The sequence below is a fragment of the Balaenoptera borealis genome, assembly GCF_965194805.1.
Source record: "Balaenoptera borealis genome assembly, chromosome: 17".
Taxonomy (NCBI): domain Eukaryota; kingdom Metazoa; phylum Chordata; class Mammalia; order Artiodactyla; family Balaenopteridae; genus Balaenoptera; species Balaenoptera borealis.
Genome location: NC_138876.1, coordinates 52,278,782 through 52,295,006, shown reverse-complemented (window position 1 = coordinate 52,295,006; position 16,225 = coordinate 52,278,782). Strand labels below are relative to the sequence as shown.

The 16,225-nt window shown below is 33.6% G+C and overlaps 1 protein-coding gene across 6 annotated transcripts in view; it reads right to left on the bottom strand.

Annotated features, from left to right (window-relative positions):
• MMP16 (matrix metallopeptidase 16) overlaps positions 1-16,225 on the bottom strand; it is a 355,785-nt gene that overhangs the window by 130,116 nt on the left and 209,444 nt on the right. The gene's annotated exons all lie outside the window — the stretch shown is intronic.

The window sequence follows — 16,225 nt, the reverse complement described above, 5'->3', positions numbered from 1 at the left end:
TTGGATAATCAAGGCCAAGGTAATTGTTTTATCATTTAGGCTATAGTTTGGATATGAAGTCTATTTTTTTTTTTTTTTTTTTTTTTTAGTAAATTAGACATGTCTTCACGACATTCAAAATAGTCCTTCTAAAAAAATAAATCAAGATTGGATGCAGGTAACTGCACCATGATATTAACAAGAGTATTTTTCCCCTCTCTTGTTGAGCCTAGTTAGGAGTCTAAGAATAATCTCATTTATGTCCCATGTCATTTATTCATGTGTGGTTTATATGTGCTATACTTTCACCGTGGACAGCTCAATTTAATGGTCAAGATGATTCTGGAGGTTTACATTCCTCTCTCTGTAGCCAGTGCAAAAGAGGTCAATTTTAGTGACTACCTAAACAAAAGTAATTGTATAATACATGCAAATCCACTTTTCAGCAACTGATTTTAATTATATGTCCTTTTACTGTATGTAAACTGTAAGTACTATTTATTCAGTCATAATTCTAAGTATGCCTCGTATAACAATCTTGGCATTAAGTGCTACAATTTTGCAGATCAGCAGCAACTATGTGACATATATTTTTGAATAATTACTAATTATCCACTATGTGCAAGGAACTATTTATAGACTCATTGATAAGCAATTTATCCTAACATGCAATTGATTTTTCTACTGTGTGCCAGACAATATGAAGTACCAGAGTCTTAAAAGATGAATCTCCCAAGTCCATTGTTCTTAATTAATGAACTGAGAGTTTAGCTCAATGATTCCAAGCTTTTGGGGGCTCACAAGCTCCTCAGAGAATCTGAGAACTATGGAATTTCTCACAAGAAAAATGAAGGCATTAGCACAATATTGCATGTGATTTTGAAGTTAGTTTTACTCCACTTAAGTCCTTTAAGGCAGATCAGATTTAAAACCCTTACTCAGCTATTGTCTGTAAAAGATTAGTCAATTATAAATCTCTCTGTGATTCAGTTTCTTTATTTGTAAAGTAGGTCTAAAATAACCTACTTATAGGGCTGTTGGTGGATTCAATAATGTAGTGTATATAAAATATTTTGTGAAGTACCTAAACATAGGTTACTGCTTAAAGACTGGTAGTTAACAGCTACTACTATGCTACTACTACTATTATTACTCGTATTCTGACTACTGCTATTACTACTACTGCTGCTGTTGCTGCTGCTGCTGCTATTATTACTATTACTCCTATTCCTATTATTAGTAGACTTTACAAGGTTTTGAGTTAAAAGTTCCCCATATTTCATGACAAGAAATTGAAACTCCAGTACATTGGATTACCCAGGGTCAGAAATCTGTTAAGTATCAGAACTGGAATTTAAATATCAGTTTTGACTTTACCAAAACTAGCGCACTAACTGGTTAAACATGGTCTTGATACAAAAATATATGAGTGACAATATTGGAAAGTATGCTAAGATCAAGTTTTGAAGAGTTCTGAATGCTAGGTTTAAGAGTTAGATCATTATGTAGGAGGCAACCAATACCATGAAAAATTAATATAAAAATGATATTGCTGTAGGGTAATTTGGCATCAGTGTGCAGGTATGATTGCAGTGGGAAATGACTGAAGGCAAAGGCAGCAGTTAGAAGACTTCTTTAATAGCCAGAATTATTAGGTGCTGAGGACCTAAACTAAGGCAGTGATGAGGGGAACAGAAAACTAGAAAGGGAAATAATTGAGTGATAGAATGATTGAAATAATTTCTTGAGTTATGCTATTTCCCATTATTAAGTTAGAGTTGATCATAACCCCTTAAACACCAAAATCCACATAAAAAATTGCTTCTTATTTTACTATCATTACTGCTAAAGATAGAAAAATTGAACCTAGATTTTTATTTAAATTTTCAAAGTATACCATTTAGTATACTAAATGGTTATGATCTTAAAAGTTATCAATTTAAGATCCTTTTATAAATATTTCACATTATTTTCACATAGCATCTAAAATTGACTCTATTCTGCAATCTTTGAGCTCAACTGGATAATGAATAATTAGCAAGAAATGGTAAAACAAAACTGTAAAAAGTTTCATTCACTTGCTTGTACCAGCATATCTAGATTGTGATTCCTACATGTGTTTGACTATATCCGTTTCTTCACTGACATAAGCTTATCCTAGAGCAGAAGTGCTTGAAAGGTTTACTGTAACAGCATTGATATGCTACTTCTAATAAACAGGGCTGGGTCACAACAAGGAGATAGGTTGGCTCTTTTTGAGTAAGAGCGTTGGGCTTACTATGATGCAAAGAGGCAGAATTAGAACAAGCAAGCCCTCTGTAAATAGCATACACAGCTGCAAGCTCAAGGTCAGTCTGTGCATGCAGCATGCCTCTGTTTCCTATCAGCCTATCTATCAAAACGTTCATAATGCTGGAATCCAATTCATACTTTCATATGAGAAGAATAATTTGCAAAATAATTAATACTCTTTGTTCATAAAATTCCTGCTTTTTCAGCCTACATGTTTGGACAACAGAAATGTTTTTTTTATTTTACTTTGGAGAACCTCCCCTAACATTTATTAAGCCAATCATGAGTATGTATAGTATCCTTAGGAAAATGTTGTGAAAGTAATTTTAGGATGGGGAAGGAAGAAGCCTAAGGAGTTAGGATGGAGGTGGGGACTATTTGGGCACCTGGATAAACTCAGGTATTTAGCTGGTTCATTTTTATCTCTTAAAGGAAAATGAAAATTATAGAACAGTAAGGTTAAAATTACCAGCTCTTGAGGTCTATAATACAGTCCCTCACAGAAAGAGCATATAAACTGCAATGTGAGGGATGTATCAAGGAGGAATTAACATGAAAGCAAGTGAAAAGGTATTACAGAAAGACCTGAATAGATTTAGTCGTGTACTGAGTCACTAGAGTGGGTATATATGGCCCTCAGTAAACTCATACAATGTGTTTCTTTGCACTGGATATTGTTTACATGGGCAGAAACGACTGACGTATATTCAAGTACAACTGCATGTTTTATGAAGATGGGAACATATTAAAGAATTAGAGAATTTAAAAGTTGGGAGGGTAAATTTTTAGTTGTTTTCTGAATTTTGCTTTTCCTAGTTCATTGCCACCTGATAATTCATTTTTGGTGATGTTATGAACCTGATTGTTTAGGTATACATAGTTTCTGTTTTCAGGGGGAAAAAAAGAAAAGCAAACAAACAAAATCAATTCTCTATACCCAGGTATTTGTATAGAGATTTATTAACAAATTATAAACAAATTTGTTTTTATAAAACATTAATAAATAAATCAAACAACCATGACTATAGTAAAGAAGCCATAATATATTAATGATTCATTCAGAACTCCTGATGTTTTTCCTTTTTTCCCTAACAGAAGCATTTTCCCAGAAGAACCTATTTTGGCTCAACAAGGTGGTATTTTCTTTCATATTAATTTTGTAAAGGAGGTGTTTCTTTTTTTGTTTTTCTCTAAAGCAATCCTCCTTTTTACACTCCCTAGCCTGCCTTTTTTTTTTTTTTTTAGTAAAAGCCAACCAAATGGGAAAAATATAAAAACAATGATAAGCTTAACACCTTAACATAATCATGTATTTTTACAGCAAGCTTCCTAATATATACATATATATTTATTTATTTATAACTATTTACAGCTATTGATACCAATGGTGAAAGGCAAATGTGTTTGACTTCCTTCAATGCTCATTTTAGAACAGTGATCTGAATTCATATTTGTGTTCTAAGAGTAATAAGATAAATGTATAATTTTATTTGAGCAATTAATTATCATTCATATGTGAAGAAAAAATTAAAATGCAGAATCACAAATTTGATACTTATTTGTGCAGTCAACAATAGTGAGGATTAAGTGAACCACTTCTTCAAAAATATTTTAGTAAAGTGGTGAACTTAAAATATATACATTTATATGGCACATATGAAGAAAATCAGAAGATTCATACTTGGCCTGGTGTTCATAGAAGGTCTTGAAAAATGTTTCTGAATCTTGCAAAGGATGTGATGTCACCTAAGTGTCTTCCTTATCTAATTTCTTCAAGTTTGCTTTTAAAGTGATGAAACCAAAATAGAAGATGAAAATGAAAGCAAAAATAAAAAAGACATTTCTTTTTTAATAATAGAAATGCTTTTCACCTGGCTGTGATTTGTTCAACATATTGTGTAAAATAAGCCCTCATGTTTTAATTACTTCAGCAGAGGTGTAGCAGAATAGCTCATCTCAATTTTATTTAGCAAACAAATATTTGAAAGCCTGGGGTTTTAGCTTAGGAATTGGCAGAATATTCTATTGGCAATGTGCTTATGAATTTCAAATGTTCTGAAAAATGTTTTCTTTCTAGGATACATGAGTTGGAAGGAAACCATAACCTAAATGTCTTGACAAATTTTTGTGTGTGTGTGTATGTTTTGTAAGTAAAGCAATGAATACGGCACCTATGTTTCATGATTTTACAGACCCTATGATAATAAATTCATATAATAACTTCAGTGTAGTCTTGGAAATTTCTTCAGCAGACAGAAAGACTTAAAAATGTATTACAAATATTGACTTAAAAAAAGGCAAGTCACGCAAACTCCTGATTTTGCGATTTCTTTTGCTACTAATTACCTTTTAATTGCAAAAGGCTTAATTAACTGGAAAGTAGTTTCCTCATTTACTAAAAGGGAATGGAAATTTATATCCACAGAGTACCCACAATGGTCCAGAATGTTAATCCTTACAACAACCCCTTCAGGTAGGTATAATTACCCTCAAATCACAGCTGAAGAAAGGAAGATTTGGAGTAAATAACTTAAAAGCTGGTTAAGTGGCACAGGCAAATTTGTACTTGGTTCTGTTTGAACCCAAAATCTTTTCCCTGTGCTGAATATGATTTTCAATTGATTTATTATCACAAGTGCACACACACAAAACCTGCCTTGAATAAACGTCATCACCTAAATCAACATAAAAGACATTTATGTAACCTTATGGCACAAATGAAAAAGAAGAGAAACAATGCTGACACCAAAAGGAATATCATTTCCTTTAATGTTTGCTCATGAACTGTTAGTTTCCATACACACGGTAAGAATTTATCATCCACTGCATGCTTAATCAGTAACAGATGCCATCCATAAGAGATACAAAAGTTTCTGAGGAACTTAACTATACTCCACTAGAGAGCACCTACCATCCTGTGCTGTATGAAGGGGTAAGTTGATAAAACATCACTATCATCACATTATTCCATTGCTCAAAATCCTAAAATGGTGTCTAAGTAACTACAGTTCAAATAACCCATTAGAAACTAACCCCCATAATCTGGTTCAACCTTTCTTACCCAGTCCATCTGCCACTGTTCATCAATACATAGCTTAACTTTTAAGAGTCCCCCAATAAACTCTATTAATTTTTACCTCTCTCAGTTTCTTCATGCTAATACCCTATGTATAAATCCTATAAATCATTTACTCCTCTTTTCACATTGTTTAAAGTTTTAGTATCTGCTTTATTGTGATCACACCACCTTAGGCAGTCAATTTAAGAAATGAGAATTAAACTGTATATTAATGATTCTACTTATTCCATCACTAATGCTGTTTCATTAGTTATCCTAACAACAAAGTAATATTTACCAAAAGCTATTTTTAGCTGTGTAAAAGCAGATTTTGTATATTCCACTAAATTATTAATATATCCTTAGTAAAAAAAAAAAAGTAGAAAATTAAAGATTTTGTGTGTAAGTTTTAATACTTGAAAAGTCTTGGGAAAAATCCTTAAAATATGATTTTTCAGTCACTCTTTGTAAATAACTTCAATAATGATAATATTGTTTTAGTTATTCATTGCTATATAACAAATGAGCAGTTTAAAACAAAGGTCATTTATTATCTCACAAACCCTGTGCCTCAGGAAACTGAGAGTGGTTTAACTGGGTTGTTCTGGTTCAAAATCTCTCATGACGGTTGTAAAAGGAAAGCTGTTGGCTGGGCTCTCAAATGTCATGACTAGGGGCAGTTCTGTAAGGCCATGACTTCTGTTAGCTCTTGGCCAGACATGCTGCTCTCATTGCATGGGCTTTCCATATGTTGCTTAAGTATCTCTATGATATGTTGTCTGACTTACTCCACAGTGACTGTAAGAGAGAGACAGAAGGACTGTCTGAGATGGAACCTGCAGTCATTTACAACATAATCTTGGAAGTGATTTACTATAATTTCTTCCATATTCTATTCATTAAATGTGAGTCACATTGTCCAGCTCACATATATGAACAGAGGGAGGGTATTACACAAAAGTACAATTACCAAAAACTGAATCATTTGCAGCCACTTGGAGTCTGGGTCCTCCAACATTAATAATAATAGTGAATGCTACCATTTTGGAGCAATTTCTTGGTTTCAGACATTGTACTAGGTATTTGCATTCATTATAATAATTATGCAAGGGAGATTCTTCCATCTGTGTTTTCCTTATGAAGAAACTGCATAGCTAGTATTGTTAAATAAATAACAAGGAATATTACTGGTAATTGGCAGAATCAGGATTCAAATTCAGGTCTATTTGTCTTCAAGGTCAGCAATTTTTCTCTCTTTCAATACTTTGCCTTCTTTATTTTCTACAGTATCATGATAAATAATCTAGATTATGATGAATTTTATTCCACACAATGTTTTAGGAATTCATGTTGCTTTAGCTTAGAGGAAATAAGAATCTTATCAAATTACCCTGCTGTTAACTTTAATAAATTGGTTTTAGGCAAAAACTACAAACTTCATAATCTGCTACTTTTCAACATGACTCAAATAGATACAGAAAGATTATAGAAGAGATCCAACATGCTAAATTCTGATATGAAATGTTTGTGCTCAGAACTGCTCTCCCAAGAATTTTGCAGAAATATAGGAGCTTCTTCATCTTTAGCTGCATACTGAGAGTTTGCATGAGCCTCCTCAGTCACTGTTCTTCCACACTGGCTGGAGAACAGGGAATAAGTGATAAAAAGGAACCAGTGGAGGCTAAAATGAACTTTACTGAATGAGTTATGATATTTGTTGATTAATGAAGAATACACTTTCCATTTAATTCTGCTAAGGTAGTTCCATCTCCACATGTTATAATAATGAGTAATCTAGAGTCTTCCCTTTGTATCTTTGGAGAGGAGATTATGTAGATATATTTTCAGATTAGTAACTCAAGTTTTGGTAGCCAAATTTTTGGACAAACAAAATTAGAGCTGAAAATACAATGCAGAATTAAATGCAACACTTGTAACTTGCATTAACAATGTGACAGATATTACAAAAGTTAATATAAAGATTTCAGTATGTTTTTCTCTAATATCATAGTTTCTATCATGATAACCATCATATCATCATCTATCATGTTAATTATATTCACTTTTTGTCATTTTGTATCCTTCTGGCCTCCATCTTGTGATATCTTCAGGTCAACTATGTAAAAAATAAAGGGAGAGAAGTGGATTGTAATTCATCATCACCATGCAGATCATTAAGCACAGTTGTCTGTTACATAGAAAATGGAAAGCAAAAAAAAAAAGGAAAGATAATTCAGAGCCTCTTTTGAGGATCAAAGGCTTGAAAAAGCAAGACACTACCAAATAAAAATGTAAAACACCTGTGGAAAATGTAGATAAAAATATATAATTTTAAATTATTTTATAACATATGCTTCTTACTCAGCTAATTAGAAATTTCCAACAATATGTTACCAATTCTAAAAAAAATGCTAATCATATGCAATTGCTTTCAAAACTCCAGTCTCCTTTGGTCGCTAAGCTATTAAAGATACATAGCACCTAGATTAGTAAAAGCACCTTTCTTCACACTAACACAAATAAAGAGCTTTGGTTTTTATTCTTTTATATTTGAATATTCAATATCCAAACTTCAAACTTAAAGCTATTCACATTTCTCTAAATTATACATCTAGAACAGATCTTCCCCAAAAACTTTATTTTTACCCAGAGAAGTACCTGTGTTTTCCACACATCTCATTTTCCGTTTCTAAGACAATTTCCTTTTCAGGATAAAGTGGGTCCATCTACTATCTTAATTTGATAGCAGTCACCTGTTTTATGGTTTTTGCTATTGACCATTGTCAGATTTTTGAAAATCTAAATAATTTAAATCCACATATTTCTTCTAGTTTCTTAAGTATCTTCTCAACACATCCCAATTAATTAGTAGGGATTACCCTTCCTAGATACAATATTGTTGTTCCCCTAATAACTTATTTAATACAATTGTACTTTGTACCCACACTTTATTATTTGCAGCTTTTATTAATTTCTACCAAATTGCTTGGCTATATATGTGACCTGCGAGTCTATTTTTCTGCCCACCCTATTAAACACCTGGATCTGATGCCACTGTTACATGTAGGCTTATGTGATGACTTGTCCTGAAATATCAATCTGTTCATTTCTGGAAAATTATATGAATAGAATTTTCCCCAACAAGGTTTTCCATCATAAAAAGATAACAATATAACTACCTATGATTTTTCCATAATAAATTCACTACTTATCTCACAATTATTCCACTGATTTTTTATGCATTATCTTCCTTTCAACAATTGTAAAGCTTTTTTATTTATCTTTTAGTACCCTACAAGTGCCTAATCAAAGTTTATTTCAGCCAAACTTAATTCCATTACATGCATTTATTCATTAAGCAGTTATTGAGGGTCAGATCAAGCACACAGACCTTACTCTCAACTAGTTTAGCCTGATAGGGGAGACTGATAAATAAACAGAAAAATACAAACAGCTAAAATCACAGAGACTTAAATTCATTCAATGACCATATGCTTAACATCTAAAACATTGCCAGCATAGTGGATTCAGAGACCAATAAGATAAAGTCCCAGTCTCAGTCTATGATTGTCAGATGGATGTTTAAACAAGTACAAGGAAGTTTTGTGAGTGTTCCAGGTGCTAAAATAAAAGTATGTATAGGCTATTGAAATCTCAGATGAGAAAATGAACAGTTCGATTATAATTTTGTTGTAGGACTGAGTCTTGGGGTTTGAAACTGGAGTTTGGGCAACTAGTTGTGTTCTAATCAAAATACATATAGGAGAAACAATGAGAATCTGAAACAAGGCAGCAGTGGCATGGACGACAAGGATAATATGGCCTAACAGAGTTTAAATAACAGAATCAATGTGACCAAGGTAATGTGGATAGTAGTTGACATACAGGGCAAAGAAACAAACAAACACAGACAAAAAAATTCAGGATGACACCAAGTTTCTGCTTTAGATGACTAGATGGGTGCTGATACATTAACAAAGGTATAGAATATAAAAACTGCAGCAGATCTGAAGATATAATAAGATAACTTTTATATATATTCATTTGAGATTCCTATGGGGCAGTGAAATTTGGGTTTGGAGTTCAGAAAGAAAAGTGACTTAATATTATACTTCTCCAAGTCTTTATTATATAGGTAGTTTAATCCATGGTAGTGAATAAAGAGAAAGACAAAGGGTGTAGAAAGAAAAAACACTAAAACAAAATAAAATCCATGGTTAATATTTAGAGGGTAGAAGAGAAGGAAATCATGAAGAAGAGTAACTTAGAGTAGTTCAAACAGAAGAACATAGAGTAAGTAGCCTAGTAGGAAGTTTAAAAGAGCTGAAAGTTTTACTAGACCATAGATTAAGTACAAGTAGTTACCAAGAGAGGAATGAGCTAAAAAGGTTAATGGATTTGGCAACTAAGAAGTGATAATGATTTCTGAGAGATTGAAGGTGGATTTAAATTGGAAAAGTGAAGGAGAATAAAGCAGTAGAGATATTATGCACTCTAGAATGTTGGCTCTAAAGTAGAGATCACTGCCATATTTTGTGGGTTCCCATGTCTTCCTCAGTTCAGTTACATTGTTTTTTAGAGTAAACTTTTTCAGTAATGTAAAATATACATATTACAAAATTGCATATGTCCTAATTGTACAGCTTAACTGATCTTCACAAATTGAAAATCCATGTAATCAATGTTTAGATCAAGAAATAGAACGCTACTAGCAATCCATCCACTTTTGATTCCTTTCTGGGCACTATATCTCCAAACTAACTGTAATAAGATTCTTTTTTTTTTTTTTAATTTAATTTAATTTTTTTTGGCTGTGTTGGGTCTTTGTTTCTGTGCGAGGGCTTTCTCTAGTTGCGTCAAGTGGGGGCCACTCTTCATGGCGGTGCGCGGGCCTCTCACTATCACGGCCTCTCTTGTTGTGAAGCACAGGCTCCAGACGCGCAGGCTCAGTAATTGTGGCTCACGGGCTTAGTTGCTCCGCGGCATGTGGGATCTTCCCAGACCAGGGCTCGAACCCGTGTCCCCTGCATTGGCAGGCAGACTCTCAGCCACTGCGCCACCAGGGAAGCCCTGTAATAAGATTCTTACAACTAAAGATTAATTTGGAACTCTACATTAAAGAAACAAAATTGTATAAATTTATTCTGTGAAAGGCTTTTTATAGGTAAGCATATAGTGAGATTCATCCATGGTTTTGCACATTGTTCATTCTCAATACTATAAAATATTCTGTTGAATACATAACACCATATATTATCTATCATGTTGATAAATATTAAAGTTGCTCCAGATTGAGGTTGTTAAAAATAGTGTTGCTTTGAATATTATACTACATGTATTTTTTGTACACACCACACCATACATGTACACGCACATACAATGAAATGCCCATTCACTGGGCATACATACCTTCAGCTCAGATAGTGAAAAATAGTTTCCCAAAATGTAAGTAGCAATTTTTCACTACCTTCAGCACTGTATGGGGCTCTGATTGTTTCACAGTCTCATGAACAATTGCTAGAGTCAATCTTTCTATTAGCTCTTCTGCAGGATAAGTGCTATATCATTGTGTTTTTAATTTATACTTTCCAGAAGACTAATGATGTTGAACAATTTTCACATGCTTATTCACATATTCCTTTTTGTGAATTGCTCCTTCATGTATTTTGCCTATTTTTATATTAGCTTACCTATTTTTGATTTGTTGACGTTCTTTATGTACATCAAGGGCTGTGAAGGATCTGAGATTTTGTCCTATTTGAGAAGTAAGAAGTTAGCCTGACACCATTTCAGGCTGAAAGAAGACAAAAGACGCCTGGGTCAGAGACAGAGGATCTTATTACTCATGGTAAATCAAGCATCATGAACATCAGTACATTTTTATTAGTTTCCCGTTACCCCATGTTCTATGGGGGTGATTTTGGCCCATTCAGTGTGATGTATTAAAGAGGAAGAAATCTGAGATTAGAGTACCAAAATCTTTTATAATGGGCACTAAGCATGCCTGCTTTATTCTAGAGAAAGATATGCTTATTATACTGGGCAGTAAGCATGACTGCTCTTTGCTCCAGAGTGGTCCACTATCTGTATCTTTCAAGGCTGTTTGCTATACAGTGTGGAAAGGTAGCCCAGAAAAAAAGTGTAGTTACTACCTCATGTGTAAGATGTACAGAAATGCAAGAAATCTATGAAGAATTATATTCTAACAATATATTCTGCATATAGTTTCTTTACATAGAGGAATTACAAATATCTACTCCAAATAAACACCTTGTCTTTTCATACTTTTAATTGTGTTTTCTCTTAAATGAACAAATGTTCTTAATTATAATGAAGTCTAACTTGTGGTCAATGCTTTTTTAATATGTCTTGCATACAATTTTTTCTGGACACAGTTATGAAGATATTTTCCTATGTTACATTTTGTAAACTACATGGTTTTACCTTTCACATTAAAGTATATAGTGTGAGGTTAGCTGTCAATGTTCATATTTTTCTATCCATATGGATATCCAGTCAGATTAGAAGTATTGATCATAAAGACCACTTTTCCCTACCATATTGCTATATAATGACTGTCATTAAACAGCAGACTGTATATGAATTTATTTCTGGAGTTTAGACTGTTTCACTAATAAATTTTTCTTATTTCTGATGCTAATATATCACTCTGATTTTTATGCTAGCTTTGTTAACAATCTTGATATCTGGTAGTATAAGTCCTCCATTGAGGCTTTTCCTTCTTTAAGGCTATCCTTAGACTTGTGCATATCCATCTGCCTGAAATCATTTAGGACTTATGCTAGTGTGGAACTGCTTTATCCTGGATTTTATTTGTCTGGAAATCAGAGTTTTAGGTCAGTCGTTATTTTCTTTAAACATGTCAAAGAGGTCATGCTATTGTCTTTGACTCTCATATTAATGTTGAGAAGTCAGATGTCACTGTTACTGTTTCCCTCTTAAGTAAATTTGACTCTTCCCCCCTTTATTTACCACTTCTCACTGCTTTTAAGATTTTCTCCTTAGATTTTAACAGTTTTACTATGATGTATCTTTTTTTTAAACATCTTTATTGGAGTATAATTGCTTTACAATGGTGTGTTAGTTTCTGCTGTATAACAAAGTGAATCAGCTATACATATACATATATCCCCATATCTCCTCCCTCTTGCGTCTCCCTCCCACCCTCCCTATCCCACCCCTCTGGGTGGTCACAAAGCACCAAGCTGATCTCTCTGTGCTATGTGGCTGCTTCCCACTAGCTATCTATTTTACATTTGGCAGTGTATATATGTCCATACCACTCTCTCACTTTGTCATAGCTTACCCTTCCCTCTCCCCATGTCCTAAAGTCCATTCTCTATGTCTTCATCTTTATTCCTGTCCTGCCCCTAGGTACATCAGAACCATTTTTTTTTTTAGATTCCATATCTATGTGTTAGCATATAGCATTTGTTTTTCTCTTTCTGACTTACTTCACTCTGTATGACACTCTATAAGTCCATCCACCTCACTACAAATAACTCAATTTCATTTCTTTTTGTGGCTGACTAATATTCCATTGTATATATGTGCCACATCTTCTTTATCCATTCATCTGTCGATGGACACTTAGGTTGCTTCCATCTCCTGGCTATTGTAAATAGTGCTGCATTGAATATTGTGGTACATGACTCTTAATGAATTATGGTTTTCTCAGGGTATATGCCCAGTAGTGGGATTGCTGGGTCATAAGGTAATTCTATTTTTAGTTTTTTAAAGAACCTCCATACTGTTCTCCATAGTGGCTGTATCAATTTACATTCCCAACAACAGTGCAAGAGGGTTCCCTTTTCTCCACGCCCTCTCCAGCATTTATTGTTTGTAGATTTTTTGATGATGGCCATTCTGATTAGTGTGAGGTGATACCTCATTGTAGTTTTGATTTGCATTTCTCTAATGATTAGTGATGTTGAGCATCATTTCATGTGTTTGTTGGCAATCTGTATCTCTTCTTTGGAGAAGAGTCTATTTAGGTCTTCTGCCCATTTTTTGGTTGGGTTGTTTGTTTTTTTGATATTGAGCTGCATGAGCCGCTTGTAAATATTGGAGATTAATCCTTTGTCACTTGCTTCATTTGCAAATATTGTCTCCCATTCTGAGGGTTGTCTTTTCCTCTTGTTTATGGTTTCCTTTGTTGTGCAAAAGCTTTTAAGTTTCATTAGGTCCTATTTGTTTATTTTTGTTTTGATTTCCATTTCTCTAGGAGGTGGGTCAAAAAGGATCTTGCTGTGATTTATGTCATAGACTGTCCTGCCTATGTTTTCCTTTAAGAGTTTGATAGTGTCTGGCCTTACATTTAGGTCTGTAATCCATTTTGAGTTTATTTTTGTGTATGGTGTTAAGGAGTGTTCTAATTTCATTCTTTTACATGTAGCTGTCTGGTTTTCCCAACACCACTTATTGAAGAGGCTGTCTTTTCTCCATTGTATATGCTTGCCTCCTTTATCAAAAATAAGGTGACCGTATGTGTGTGGGTATATCTCTGGGCTTTCTATCCTGTTCCATTGATCTATATTTCTGTTTTTGTATAAGTACCATACTGTCTTGATTACAGGAGCTCTGTAGTATATTTAGAAGTCAGGGAGCCTGATTCCTCCAGCTCCGTTTTTCTTTCTCAAGATTGCTTTGGCTATTCGGGGTCTTTTGTGTTTCCATACAAATTGTGAAAATTTTTGTTCTAGTTCGGTGAGAAATGCCATTGGTAGTTTCATAGGGAGTGCACTGAATCTGTAGATTGCTTTGAGTAGTATAGTCATTTACACAATGTTGATTCTTCCAATCCAAGAGCATGGTGTATCTCTCCAACTGTTTGTACCATCTTTAATTTCTTTCATCCGTGTCTTATAGTTTTCTGCATACAGGTCTTTTGTCTCCTTAAGTAGGTTTATTCCTAGGTATTTTATTCTCTCTGTTGCAATGGTAAATGGGAGTGTTTCCTTAATTTCTCTTTCAGATTTTCATCATTAGTGTATAGGAATGCAAGAGATTTTTGTACATTAATTTTGTACACTGCTACTTAACCAAATTCATTGATTAGCTCTAGTAGTTTTCTGGTAGCGTCTTTAGGATTCTCTATGTATAGTATCATGTCATCTGCAGACAGTGACGGCTTTACTTCTTTTTTGATTTGGATTCCTTTTATTTCTTTTTCTTCTCTGATTGCTGTGGCTAAAACTTCCAAAAGTATGTTGAATAATAGTGGTGAGAGTGGACAGCCTTGTCTTGTTCCTGATCTTAGGGGATATGGTTTCAATTTTTCACCATTGAGAACAATGTTGGCTGTGGGTTTGTCATATATGACCTTTATTATGCTGAGGTAAGTTCCCTCTATGTCTACTTTCTGGAGAGTTTTTATTATAAATGAGTGTTGAATTTTGTTGAAAGCTCTTTCTGCATCTGTTGAGATGATCATAGGGTTTTTCTCCTTCAGTTTGTTAATATGGTTTATCACATTGATTGATTTGCGTATATTGAAGAATCCTTGTGTTCCTGGGATAAACCCCACTTGATCATGGTGTATAATCCTTTTAATGTGCTGTTGGATTCTGTTTGCTAGTATTTTGTTGAGGATTTTTGCATCTATGTTCATCAGTGATATTGGCCTGTAGTTTTGTTTTTGTTTGTGGCATCTTTATCTGGTTTTGGTATCAGGTTGATGGTGGCCTCTTAGAATAAGTTTGGGAGTGTTCCTCCCTCTGCTATATTTTGGAGGAGTTTGAGAAGGATAGGTGTTAGCTCTTCTCTAAATGCTTGACAGAACTTGCCCGTGAAGCCATTGGGTCCTGGGCTTTTGTTTGTTGGAAGATTTTTAATCACAGTTTCAATTTCATTTCTTGTGGTTGGTCTGTTTATATTTTCTATTTCTTCCTGGTTCAGTCTCGGAAGGTTGTGCTTTTCTAAGAATTTGTCCATTTCTTCTAGGTTGTCCATTTTATTGGCATATAGGTGCTTGTAGTAATCTCTCATGATCCGTTGTATTTCTGCAGTGTCAGTTGTTACTTCTTTTTTATTTCTAATTCTATTGATTTGAGTCTTCTCCCTTTTTTTCTTGATGAGTCTAACTAATGGTTTAACAATTTTGTGTATCTTCTCAAAGAACCAGGTTTTAGTTTTATTGATCTTTTCTATTGTTTCCTTCATTTCTTTTTCATTTATTTCTGGTTTGATATTTATGATTTCTTTCCTTCTGCTAACTTTGGGTCTTTTTTTTTTTTTTTTTGTTCTTCTTTCTCTAATTGCTTTAGGTGTAAAGTTAGGTTTTTTATTTGAGATGTTTCTTGTTTCTTGAGGTAGGATTGTATTGCTATAAACTTCCCTCTTAGAACTGTTTTTGTTGCATCCCATAGGTTTTGGGTCATCGTACTTTCATTGTCATTTGTTTCTAGGTATTTTTTTTTTATTTCCTCTTTGACTTCTTCAGTGATCTCTTGGTTATTTAATAGTGTATTGTTTAGCCTCCATGTGTTTGTATTTTTTACAGATTTTATGATGTCTGTTTGAGTAATTTTGTCTGTGTTTAATCTTTTTGGGTTTTTAACAGTTCTTTAATCTGTGTTGTGATTTTTATATTTGTCTTGGAAATTTTCCTCCCATTTTCTCTTTAAATATTGGTTTTACTCTTTTTCTCTATTTTCTCCTTTTCCATTATCTGAATTTCCATGTTATATATTTTTCATTGTGTCCTATTTGCATATCTCAGCTCTTTTCTCTCTTTTTTAGATTCTTTGATTTCTGTATACCTCAGCCTGGATATTTTTGTTGATATATCTTTACATTTGTTAAGCGTCTCTTCTACTGTGCCACTCTTCTATTAAATATATGTAAGTTACTCATTCCACTTATTTATTTTTTTTC